Source organism: Nothobranchius furzeri, chromosome 4 (genome assembly GCF_043380555.1).
Source record: "Nothobranchius furzeri strain GRZ-AD chromosome 4, NfurGRZ-RIMD1, whole genome shotgun sequence".
NCBI lineage: Eukaryota > Metazoa > Chordata > Actinopteri > Cyprinodontiformes > Nothobranchiidae > Nothobranchius > Nothobranchius furzeri.
The window spans coordinates 88,594,778-88,607,887 of NC_091744.1; positions in this window are offsets into that span (position 1 = coordinate 88,594,778).

Below are 13,110 nucleotides of genomic sequence, written 5' to 3' on the forward strand. Positions count from 1 at the left end.
TGTCTTGAGTTACCAGCTACAAATTTGTGGTGATTAAGTGAAATGGGGCAATTTGGGACCTTTCACAGTAAAACTTGACCTTTTTGGTCCTGAGCGGGCGGGGCTTGTGTGATGTCATCATCCAACCATTCATATTACTTTGTGGGTGGATGATGAATGACCACAGAAAGTTTGGTAACTTTATTCTATTCAGTTATGAAGTTATAGCAATTAAAAAAAAATTGGCGAGTAGTCAAATTTCAAGGCCTGTCCCCGCCCCTTCAACATATACGAAAACTCAGAATCCTCATCTCATTTTGTTTGCCCATCCCTTCTGAGCATTTTTACACAATTTTTGAGACGATCGTGCGAAAAATGATCGAGCAATCCAATCAGAAACGGACCCTAAAAACTGCAAAAACGGCTAAAAATCGCCATTTCAACCCAAAATGGCCGACTTCCTGTTTGATATTGACCATGCTTGCAAGAGACTTTTCTGTGCGGACTGTTGAGTACTACAAGTGTACCAAATTTCATAACTGTACGATAAACTAAGCTTTATGGAGAGGGTTTTTTTTCACATTGTAGGGGGCGCTGTTCAGCCATTTTCTTTGCGATTTTTTTGGGACCTTTAAAATATCAAATTTTTCACCAGGCCTGACAAGTTTGCAAAATATTGTGAGTTTTGGGGTATGTTAAGGTCCCCAAAAAGCTGTTCAAAGGGGGCACGGAATAACAAAAAATAATAATAATTAAAGCTGCAAGCAGCGTCGTTCGGCCCTCGCAGCTCCGCGCCGCTCCGGCCTGGCCGGCAGCCCGGGGCACCAGGGCATGTCTGGCAGAACAGAAACGTCAATCATCCCGTCACCGGAAACAGCAAATGGCCTCCTAGTCCGCACCTCACCCTGACTAAGCATCCCCTCTGAGCTCACCATTAAATTGAATTGTAAGGTTACGGCGTTACGCCAGAATTCGCCATGGCATTAAAGCCCCTCCCTTTCTGGAAAGCTATCAGATTTGAATGGCCATTACAGCATCATGAAGACAGTGCATGGTGTCATGTTGACTAAATTAGAGGGGACAAATATGGGCATTTCAGCATAAAATAATAACTTCCTTTAGTCAGGGGGCGGGGCTTAGATGATGTCAGCTGTCCACATTGTCATTGTTTACAGATATGGTCAATGATCACACAGACAAAGTTCGAAAAAGATCTGATCATGCACATGGGAGTTATTAAGTCAAGTAATGGCGAAAGGTCAAAGTTTGAGGCTTAGCCACGCCTACACCTTTCAACTTTTGAAAAATCCGACGGTTGACTTTTTTCCCCTATGCCTTAAGAGTATATAGCAGAAGTTTGAAGGCGATTGGTAAAAAGGGCGAAGGAGCATCACTCTCCAAACAACGTGTGCGAAAACCACTAAATCGCGTACTTGGACCAAAATGGCCGACTTCCTGTGCAATTTTGTGCTTGGCTCCAAGAGACTTTTTTGTAGGTCCTGGGACACCACATTAGTGTACCAAATTTCGTAATCCTCAGTGAAAGCATGGCTTGGGGCTAATAAATTAAATGGTCCTAGGGGGCGCTATTTCAGAAATTAGGCCACGCCCACATATTTCAGGTGTCTATGTCTCTTTGGGGTCAGACTAGGATCACTCACCAGAAGTTTCGTAACAATATCACGATAAATGAAGAAATGAGAGGCAAACGTATTTCCATGGCGTGATGGCGATTTTCGACATGCTCCCAAAGCCCCGCCTTTTTTTGAAACCTTCCAGTACTGGATACCAAGTGACCTCAAGTTGTCTACTGCTATTTGCCAGAGACTCCTGCCGATTGGGTAAAAGGAGTCCAGTAGGGAGCTGTGAAAAAAAGAGTGGCGCGGCGACAGGTCAAAGTTTGAGGCTTAGCCACGCCCACACCTTTCAACTTTTGAAAAATCCGACGGTTGAATTTTTTCCCCTATGCCTTAAGAGTATACAGCAGAAGTTTGAAGGCGATTGGTGAAAAGGGCGACGGAGCATCACTCTCCAAACAACGTGTGCGAAAACCACTAAATCGCGTACTTGGACCAAAATGGCCGACTTCCTGTGCAATTTTGTGATTGGCTCCAAGAGACTTTTTTGTAGGTCCTGGGACACCACATTAGTGTACCAAATTTCGTAATCCTCAGTCAAAGCATGGCTTGGGGCTATTAGTTTAAATGGTCCTAGGGGGTGCTATTTCAGAAATTAGGCCACGCCCACATATTTCAGCTGTCTATGTCTCTTTGTGGTCAGACTAGGATCACTCACCAGAAGTTTCGTAACGATATCACGATAAATGAAGAAATGAGAGGCAAACGTATTTCCATGGCGTGATGGCGATTTTCGCCATGCTCCCAAAGCCCTGCCTTTTTTTGAAACCTTCCAGTACTGGATACCAAGTGACCTCAAGTTGTCTACTGCTATTTGCCAGAGACTCCTGCTGATTGGGTAAAAGGAGTCCAGTAGGGAGCTGTGAAAAAAAGAGTGGTGCGGCGACAGGTCAAAGTTTGAGGCTTAGCCACGCCCACACCTTTCAACTTTTGAAAAATCCGACGGTTGAATTTTTTCCTCTATGTCTTAAGAGCAGATGGCAGAAGTTTGAAGCAGATTGGTGAAAATGGCGACGGAGCATCACTCTCCAAACAACGTGTGCGAAAACCACTAAATTGCGTACTTGGACCAAAATGGCCGACTTCCTGTGCAACTTTGCACTTGGCTCCAAGAGACTTTTTTGTAGGTCCTGAGACACCACATTAGTGTACCAAATTTCGTACTCCTCAGTCAAAGCATGGCTTGGGGCTGACAGTTTTAATGGTCCTAGGGGGCCCTATTTCAGAAAATAGGCCACGCCCACCGGATGTTCACATCAGATCTTTTGAGGGGCCGGACTAGGATCACTCACAACAAGTTTCGTGACGATATCTTTAGAAATGACGAAATGGAAGGCAAACGTAAGGCCATGGCGGTACGCCTGACTTCGCCGCGCCGCCACAGCCCCGCCTTCTGCCGAAAACTCCCATAAAGTGACGCCAAGCAACCTCCACTTGTCTTGAGTTATCAGCTACAAGTTTGTGGTGATTAAGTGAAATGGGGCAATTTGGGACCTTTCACAGTAAAACTTGACCTTTTTGGTCCTGAGGGGGCGGGGCTTGTGTGATGTCATCATCCGACCATTCAATTTACTTTGTGGCTGGATGACGAATGACCACAGAAAGTTTGGTAATTCTATTCCTTTCAGTTATTAAGTTATAGCAATTTTAAATTTTTTGGCGAGTAGTCAAACTTCGAGGCCTGGCCCCGCCCCTTCAACATATACGAAAACTCAGAATCCTTGTCTCATTTTGTTCGCCCATTCCTTCTGAGCAATTTTACACAAGTTTTGAGACGATCGTGCGAAAAATGATCGAGCAATCCAATCAGAAACGGACCCTAAAAACGGCAAAAACGGCTAAAAATCGCCATTTCAACCCAAAATGGCCGACTTCCTGTTTGATATTGACCATGCTTGCAAGAGACTTTTCTGTGCGGACTGTTGAGTTCTACAAGTGTACCAAATTTCATAACTGTACGATAAACTAAGCTTTATGGAGAGGGTTTTTTTTCACTTTGTAGGGGGCGCTGTTCAGCCATTTTCTTTGCGATTTTTTTGGGACCTTTAAAATATCAAATTTTTCACCAGGCCTGAGAAGTTTGCAAAATATTGTGAGTTTTGGGGTATGTTAAGGTCCCCAAAAAGCCGTTCAAAGGGGGCACGGAATAACAAAAAATAATTAAAGCTGCAAGCAGCGTCGTTCGGCCCTCGCAGCTCTGCACCGCTCCTGCCTGGCCGGCAGCCCGGGGCACCAGGGCACGTCCGCAGAAAACAAACGTCGACCACCCCAACACCAGAAACTGCTAACGGCCACCTTGTCCGCAACTCACCCTGACTCAGCATCCCCTTTGAGCCCACCATTATATTTTATGTCTCACCACTAGGGAATCCTCTATCTTTACCACACTGGTGGTGTGATGACAGTGACCAACTTTAATGCTATTCTGACCATGTTTTTTAAAGTTATCGAAGGATAACGTTATCTAGGTGGCGCTGTGACCAACTACAGAAAAGTCCCATTGAGGTCAGCTTTGGTGACATTATATAACATTCACCAACCGTTTGTGCCTCATTGGCTAAAGGGCATGATTGTTCATTGCCATATTCAGTTTCGGGCAAATCGGAGGCCGTTTGTGGAAGTTACAGTCAAATGTAAGGTCATGGCGTCACGCCAGCATTCACCATGGCATCAAAGCCCCTCCCTTTCTGGAAAGCTATCAGATCTGAATGGTCTTTAAAACATCATGAAGACACTGTATGACCTGAGTGTCATTTTCACTAAATTAGAGGGGACAAATATGGGCATTTCACCATAAAACAATAGACTTCCTGTTGTCAGGGGGCGGGGCTTAGGTGATGTCAGCTGTCCACATTGTCGTTGTCTTGAGATGTGGTCAGTGATCACACAGACAAAGTTTGAATTAGATCTGATCATGCACATGGGAGTTATTAAGTCAAGTAATGTCATGGCGAAAGGTCAAACTTTGAGGCTTAGCCACGCCCACACCTTTATACTTATTTAAAATCCGACGGTTGAATTTTTTCCCCTTTGACTTAAAAGTACATAGCATAAGTTTGAAGGTGATCGATGTAAAGGGCAACGGGCCATCAATGTCCAAACAACGTGTGCGAAAACCACTAAATCGAGAACTTGGACCAAAATGGCCGACCTCCTGTGCGAAATTGCGCTTGGCTCCAAGATACTTTTTTGTAGGTCCGGAGACCCTACATGAGTGTACCAATTTTCGTAATCCTCAGTCAAACCTTGTCTTGGGGCTGACAGTTTTAATGGTCCTAGGGGGCGCTATTTCAGAATATAGGCCACGCCCACAAATCTCAGATGCCCATTTCTATTGGGGGTCAGACTAGGATCACTCACCAGACATTTTGTGGCGATGTCACGATAATTGAAGAAATGAGAGGCAAACGTATTGCCATGGCGTGATGGAGAATTTCGCCATGCTCCCAAAGCCCCGCCTTTTTTTCAAAACCTGCCAGTACTGTAGACCAAGTGACCTCAACTTGTCAGCTGCTATTTACAAGATATTCCAGGTGATTGGGTAAAAGGAGTCCAATAGGGAGCTGTGAAAAAAAGAGTGGCGTGGCGAAAGGTCAAAGTTTGAGGCTTAGCCACGCCTACACCTTTCAACTTTTGAAAAATCCGACGGTTGACTTTTTTCCCCTATGCCTTAAGAGTATATAGCAGAAGTTTGAAGGCGATTGGTGAAAAGGGCGAAGGAGCATCACTCTCCAAACAACGTGTGCGAAAACCACTAAATCGCGTACTTGGACCAAAATGGCCGACTTCCTGTGCAATTTTGTGCTTGGCTCCAAGAGACTTTTTTGTAGGTCCTGGGACACCACATTAGTGTACCAAATTTCGTAATCCTCAGTGAAAGCATGGCTTGGGGCTAATAGTTTAAATGGTCCTAGGGGGCGCTATTTCAGAAATTAGGCCACGCCCACATATTTCAGGTGTCTATGTCTCTTTGGGGTCAGACTAGGATCACTCACCAGAAGTTTCGTAACAATATCACGATAAATGAAGAAATGAGAGGCAAACGTATTTCCATGGCGTGATGGCGATTTTCGAGATGCTCCCAAAGCCCCGCCTTTTTTTGAAACCTTCCAGTACTGGATACCAAGTGACCTCAAGTTGTCTACTGCTATTTGCCAGAGAATCCTGCCGATTGGGTAAAAGGAGTCCAGTAGGGAGCTGTGAAAAAAAGAGTGGCGCGGCGACAGGTCAAAGTTTGAGGCTTAGCCACGCCCACACCTTTCAACTTTTGAAAAATCCGACGGTTGAATTTTTTCCCCTATGCCTTAAGAGTATATAGCAGAAGTTTGAAGGCGATTGGTGAAAAGGGCGACGGAGCATCACTCTCCAAACAACGTGTGCGAAAACCACTAAATCGCGTACTTGGACCAAAATGGCCGACTTCCTGTGCAATTTTGTGATTGGCTCCAAGAGACTTTTTTGTAGGTCCTGGGACACCACATTAGTGTACCAAATTTCGTAATCCTCAGTCAAAGCATGGCTTGGGGCTATTAGTTTAAATGGTCCTAGGGGGCGCTATTTCAGAAATTAGGCCACGCCCACATATTTCAGCTGTCTATGTCTCTTTGTGGTCAGACTAGGATCACTCACCAGAAGTTTCGTAACGATATCACGATAAATGAAGAAATGAGAGGCAAACGTATTTCCATGGCGTGATGGCGATTTTCGCCATGCTCCCAAAGCCCTGCCTTTTTTTGAAACCTTCCAGTACTGGATACCAAGTGACCTCAAGTTGTCTACTGCTATTTGCCAGAGACTCCTGCTGATTGGGTAAAAGGAGTCCAGTAGGGAGCTGTGAAAAAAAGAGTGGTGCGGCGACAGGTCAAAGTTTGAGGCTTAGCCACGCCCACACCTTTCAACTTTTGAAAAATCCGACGGTTGAATTTTTTCCTCTATGTCTTAAGAGCAGATGGCAGAAGTTTGAAGCAGATTGGTGAAAATGGCGACGGAGCATCACTCTCCAAACAACGTGTGCGAAAACCACTAAATTGCGTACTTGGACCAAAATGGCCGACTTCCTGTGCAACTTTGCACTTGGCTCCAAGAGACTTTTTTGTAGGTCCTGAGACACCACATTAGTGTACCAAATTTCGTACTCCTCAGTCAAAGCATGGCTTGGGGCTGACAGTTTTAATGGTCCTAGGGGGCGCTATTTCAGAAAATAGGCCACGCCCACCGGATGTTCACATCAGATCTTTTGAGGGGCCGGACTAGGATCACTCACAACAAGTTTCGTGACGATATCTTTAGAAATGACGAAATGGAAGGCAAACGTAAGGCCATGGCGGTACGCCTGACTTCGCCGCGCCGCCACAGCCCCGCCTTCTGCCGAAAACTCCCATAAAGTGACGCCAAGCAACCTCCTCTTGTCTTGAGTTACCAGCTACAAGTTTGTGGTGATTAAGTGAAATGGGGCAATTTGGGACCTTTCACAGTAAAACTTGACCTTTTTGGTCCTGAGGGGGCGGGGCTTGTGTGATGTCATCATCCGACCATTCAATTTACTTTGTGGCTGGATGACGAATGACCACAGAAAGTTTGGTAATTCTATTCCTTTCAGTTATTAAGTTATAGCAATTTTAAATTTTTTGGCGAGTAGTCAAACTTCGAGGCCTGGCCCCGCCCCTTCAACATATACGAAAACTCAGAATCCTTGTCTCATTTTGTTCGCCCATTCCTTCTGAGCAATTTTACACAAGTTTTGAGACGATCGTGCGAAAAATGATCGAGCAATCCAATCAGAAACGGACCCTAAAAACGGCAAAAACGGCTAAAAATCGCCATTTCAACCCAAAATGGCCGACTTCCTGTTTGATATTGACCATGCTTGCAAGAGACTTTTCTGTGCGGACTGTTGAGTTCTACAAGTGTACCAAATTTCATAACTGTACGATAAACTAAGCTTTATGGAGAGGGTTTTTTTTCACTTTGTAGGGGGCGCTGTTCAGCCATTTTCTTTGCGATTTTTTTGGGACCTTTAAAATATCAAATTTTTCACCAGGCCTGAGAAGTTTGCAAAATATTGTGAGTTTTGGGGTATGTTAAGGTCCCCAAAAAGCCGTTCAAAGGGGGCACGGAATAACAAAAAATAATAATAATCAGAGCAAAAACAAGAGGCCTTCGCAGCGCTTTCGCTGCTCGGGCCTAATAATAATCAGAGCAAAAACAAGAGGCCTTCGCAGCGCTTTCGCTGCTCGGGCCTAATTAAAGCTGCAAGCAGCGTCGTTCGGCCCTCGCAGCTCCGCGCCGCTCCGGTCTGCCGTCGCACCAGTGCACGTCTGACAGAACAGAAACGTCAACCACCCCGACACCAGAAACCGCGAATGGCCTCCTAGTCTGCACCTCACCCTGACTCAGCATCCCCTCTGAGCTCACCATTAAATTGAATATTAAGATTACGGCGTTACGCCAGAATTCGCCATGGCATCAAAGCCCCTCCCTTTCTGGAAAGCTATCAGATCTGAATGGTCATTACAGCATCATGAAGACAGTGCATGACCTTAGGGTCATGTTGACTAAATTAGAGGGGACAAATATGGGCATTTCAGCATAAAAAATAAATTCCTGTAGTCAGGGGGCGGGGCTTAGGTGATGTCAGCTGTCCACATTGTCATTGTTTACAGATATGGTCAATGATCACACAGACAAAGTTCGAAAAAGATCTGATCATGCACATGGGAGTTATTAAGTCAAGTAAAGTAATGGCGAAAGGTCAACGTTTGAGGCTTAGCCACGCCCACACCTTTCAACTTTTGAAAAATCCGACGGTTGAATTTTTTCCCCTATGTCTTAAGAGTGTATTGCAGAAGTTTGAAGGTGATTGGTGAAAAGGGCGACGGAGCATCACTCTCCAAACAATGTGTGCGAAAACCACTAAATCACGTACTTGCACCAAAATGGCCGACTTCCTGTGCGACTTTACGCTTGGCTCCAAGAGACTTTTTTGTAGGTCCTGAGACCCCACATTAGTGTACCAAATTTCGTAATCCTCAGTCAAAGCATGGCTTGGGGCTGAAAGTTTTAATGGCTCTAGGGGGCGCTATTTAAGAATATAGGCCACGCCCACAAACTTCAGCTGTCTATTTCTCTTGGAGCTCAGACTAGGATCACTCACCAGAAGTTTCGTAGCAATATCACGATAACTGAAGAAATGAGACAAACGTATTTCCATGGCGTGATGGCGATTTTCGCCATGGTCCCAAAGCCCCGCCTTTTTTCAAAACCTGCCAGTACTGGAGACCAAGTAACCTCAACTTGTCTACTGCTGTTTGCCACAGAATCCTGGTGATTGGGTAAAAGGAGTCCAGTAGGGAGCTGTGAAAAAAAGAGTAGCGTGGCGACAGGTCAAAGTTTGAGGCTTAGCCACGCCCACACCTTTCAACTTTTGAAAAATCCGACGGTTAAATTTTTTCCCCTATGTCTTAAGGGTATATAGCAGAAGTTTGAAGGAGATTGGTGAAAAGGGCGACGGAGCATCACTCTCCAAACAACGTGTGCGAAAACCACTAAATCGCGTACTTGATCCAAAATGGCCGACTTCCTGTGCGACTTTGAACTTGACTCCAAGAGACTTTTTTGTAGGTCCTGAGACACCACATTAGTGTACCAAATTTCGTAATCCTCAGTCAAAGCATGGCTTGGGGCTAATAGTTTAAATGGTCCTAGGGGGCGCTATTTCAAAACATAGGCCACGCCCACAAAATTCAGCTGTCTATTTCTCTTGGAGCTCAGACTAGGATCACTCACCAGAAGTTTCGTAGCAATATCACGATAACTGAAGAAATGAGAGACAAACGTATTTCCATGGCGTGATGGCGATTTTCGCCATGGTCCCAAAGCCCCGCCTTTTTTCAAAACCTGCCAGTACTGGAGACCAAGTAACCTCAACTTGTCTACTGCTGTTTGCCACAGAATCCTGGTGATTGGGTAAAAGGAGTCCAGTAGGGAGCTGTGAAAAAAAGAGTAGCGTGGCGACAGGTCAAAGTTTGAGGCTTAGCCACGCCCACACCTTTCAACTTTTGAAAAATCCGACGGTTGAATTTTTTCCCCTATGTCTTAAGGGTATATAGCAGAAGTTTGAAGGAGATTGGTGAAAAGGGCGACGGAGCATCACTCTCCAAACAACGTGTGCGAAAACCACTAAATCGCGTACTTGATCCAAAATGGCCGACTTCCTGTGCGACTTTGAACTTGACTCCAAGAGACTTTTTTGTAGGTCCTGAGACACCACATTAGTGTACCAAATTTCGTAATCCTCAGTCAAAGCATGGCTTGGGGCTAATAGTTTTAATGGTCCTAGGGGGCGCTATTTCAGAAAATAGGCCACGCCCACCAGATGTTCACATCAGATCTTTTGGGGGGCCGGACTAGGATCACTCACAAGAAGTTTCGTGACGATATCTTTGGAAATGACGAAATGGGAGGCAAACGTAAGGCCAAGGCGGTACGCCTGAATTCGCCGCGCCACCACAGCCCCGCCCTCTGCCGAAAACTCCCATAAAGTGACGCCAAGCAACCCCCACTTGTCTTGAGTTACCAGCTACAAATTTGTGGTGATTAAGTGAAATGGGGCAATTTGGGACCTTTCACAGTAAAACTTGATCTTTTTGGTCCTGAGGGGGCGGGGCTTGTGTGATGTCATCATCCGACCTTTCAATTTACTTTGTGGGTGGATGACGAATGACCACAGAAAGTTTGGTAACTCTATTCCATTCAGTTATGAAGTTATAGCAATTTAAATATTTTTGGCGAGTAGTCAAACTTCGAGGCCTGGCTCCGCCCCTTCAACATATACGAAAACTCAGAATCCTTATCTCATTTTGTTCGCCCATCCCTTCTGAGCAATTTTACACAATTTTTGAGACGATCGTGCGAAAAATGATCGAGCAATCCAATCAGAAACGGACCCTAAAAACGGCAAAAACGGCAAAAAATCGCCATTTCAACCCAAAATGGCCGACTTCCTGTTTGATATTGACCATGGTTGCAAGAGACTTTTCTGTGCGGACTGTTGAGTACTACAAGTGTACCAAATTTCATAACTGTACGATAAACTAAGCTTTATGGAGAGGGGTTTTTTTCACTTTGTAGGGGGCGCTGTTCAGCCATTTTCTTTGCGATTTTTTTGGGACCTTTAAAATATCAAATTTTTCACCAGGCCTGACAAGTGTGCAAAATATTGTGAGTTTTGGGGTATGTTAAGGTCCCCAAAAAGCTGTTCAAAGGGGGCACGGAATAACAAAAAATAATAATAATCAGAGCAAAAACAAGAGGCCTTCGCAGCGCTTTCGCTGCTCGGGCCTAATAATAATCAGAGCAAAAACAAGAGGCCTTCGCAGCGCTTTCGCTGCTCGGGCCTAATTAAAGCTGCAAGCAGCGTCGTTCGGCCCTCGCAGCTCCGCGCCGCTCCGGCCTGGCCGGCAGCCCGGGGCACCAGGGCACGTCCGCAGAACACAAACGTCGACCACCCCAACACCAGAAACTGCTAACGGCCACCTTGTCCGCAACTCACCCTGACTCAGCATCCCCTTTGAGCCCACCATTATATTTTATGTCTCACCACTAGGGAATCCTCTATCTTTACCACACTGGTGGTGTGATGACAGTGACCAACTTTAATGCTATTCTGACCATGTTTTTTAAAGTTATCGAAGGATAACGTTATCTAGGTGGCGCTGTGACCAACTACAGAAAAGTCCCATTGAGGTCAGCTTTGGTGACATTATGTAACATTCACCAACCGTTTGTGCCTCATTGGCTAAAGGGCATGATTGTTCATTGCCATATTCAGTTTCGGGCAAATCGGAGGCCGTTTGTGGAAGTTACAGTCAAATGTAAGGTCATGGCGTGACGCCAGCATTCACCATGACATCAAAGCCCCTCCCTTTCTGGAAAGCTATCAGATCTGAATGGTCTTTAAAACATCATGAAGACACTGTATGACCTGAGTGTCATTTTCATTAAATTAGAGGGGACAAATATGGGCATTTCACCATAAAACAATAGACTTCCTGTTGTCAGGGAGCGGGGCTTAGGTGATGTCAGCTGTCCACATTGTCTTTGTCTTGAGATGTGGTCAGTGATCACACAGACAAAGTTTGAATTAGATCTGATCATGCACATGGGAGTTATTAAGTCAAGTAATGTCATGGCGAAAGGTCAAAGTTTGAGGCTTAGCCACGCCCACACCTTTAAACTTATTTAAAATCCGACGGTTGAATTTTTTCCCCTTTGACTTAAAAGTACATAGCATAAGTTTGAAGGTGATCGGTGTAAAGGGCAACGGGCCATCAATGTCCAAACAACGTGTGCGAAAACCACTAAATCGAGTACTTGGACCAAAATGGCCGACCTCCTGTGCGAAATTGCGCTTGGCTCCAAGAGACTTTTTTGTAGGGCCAGAGACCCTACATGAGTGTACCAATTTTCGTAATCCTCAGTCAAACCTTGTCTTGGGGCTGACAGTTTTAATGGTCCTAGGGGGCGCTATTTCAGAATATAGGCCACGCCCACAAATCTCAGATGCCCATTTCTATTGGGGGTCAGACTAGGATCACTCACCAGACATTTTGTGGCGATGTCACGATAATTGAAGAAATGAGAGGCAAACGTATTGCCATGGCGTGATGGCGAATTTCGCCATGCTCCCAAAGCCCCGCCTTTTTTCAAAACCTGCCAGTACTGTAGACCAAGTGACCTCAACTTGTCAGCTGCTATTTACCAGAGATTCCAGGTGATTGGGTAAAAGGAGTCCAATAGGGAGCTGTGAAAAAAAGAGTGGCGTGGCGAAAGGTCAAAGTTTGAGGCTTAGCCACGCCCACACCTTTATACTTATTTAAAATCCGACGGTTGAATTTTTTCCTCTATGTCTTAAGAGTATATAGCAGAAGCTCGAAGGCGATTGGTGAAAAGGGCGACGGAGCATCACTCTCCAAACAACGTGTGTGAAAACCACTAAATCGCGCACTTGGACCAAAATGGCCGACTTCCTGTGCGACTTTGCACTTGGCTCCAAGAGACTTTTTTGTAGGTCCTGAGACACCACATTAGTGTACCAAATTTCGTAATCCTCAGTCAAAGCATGGCTTGGGGCTGACAGTTTTAATGGTCCTAGGGGGCGCTAATACAGAAAATAGGCCACGCCCACAAACTTAAGCTGACCTTTTCTATTGGGGGTCAGACTAGGATCACTCACAACAATGGTCGAGGTGATATCACGATAAATGAAGAAATGAGAGGCAAACGTATTTCCATGGCGTGATGGCGAATTTCGCCATGCTCCCAAAGCCCCGCCTTTTTGCAAAACCTTCCAGTACTGGAGACCAAGTGACCTCAACTTGCCTGCTGCTATTTACCAGAGATTCCTGGTGATTGGGTAAAAGGAGTCCAATAAGGAGCTGTGAAAAAAAGAGTGGCGTGGCGAAAGGTCAAAGTTTGAGGCTTAGCCACGCCCACA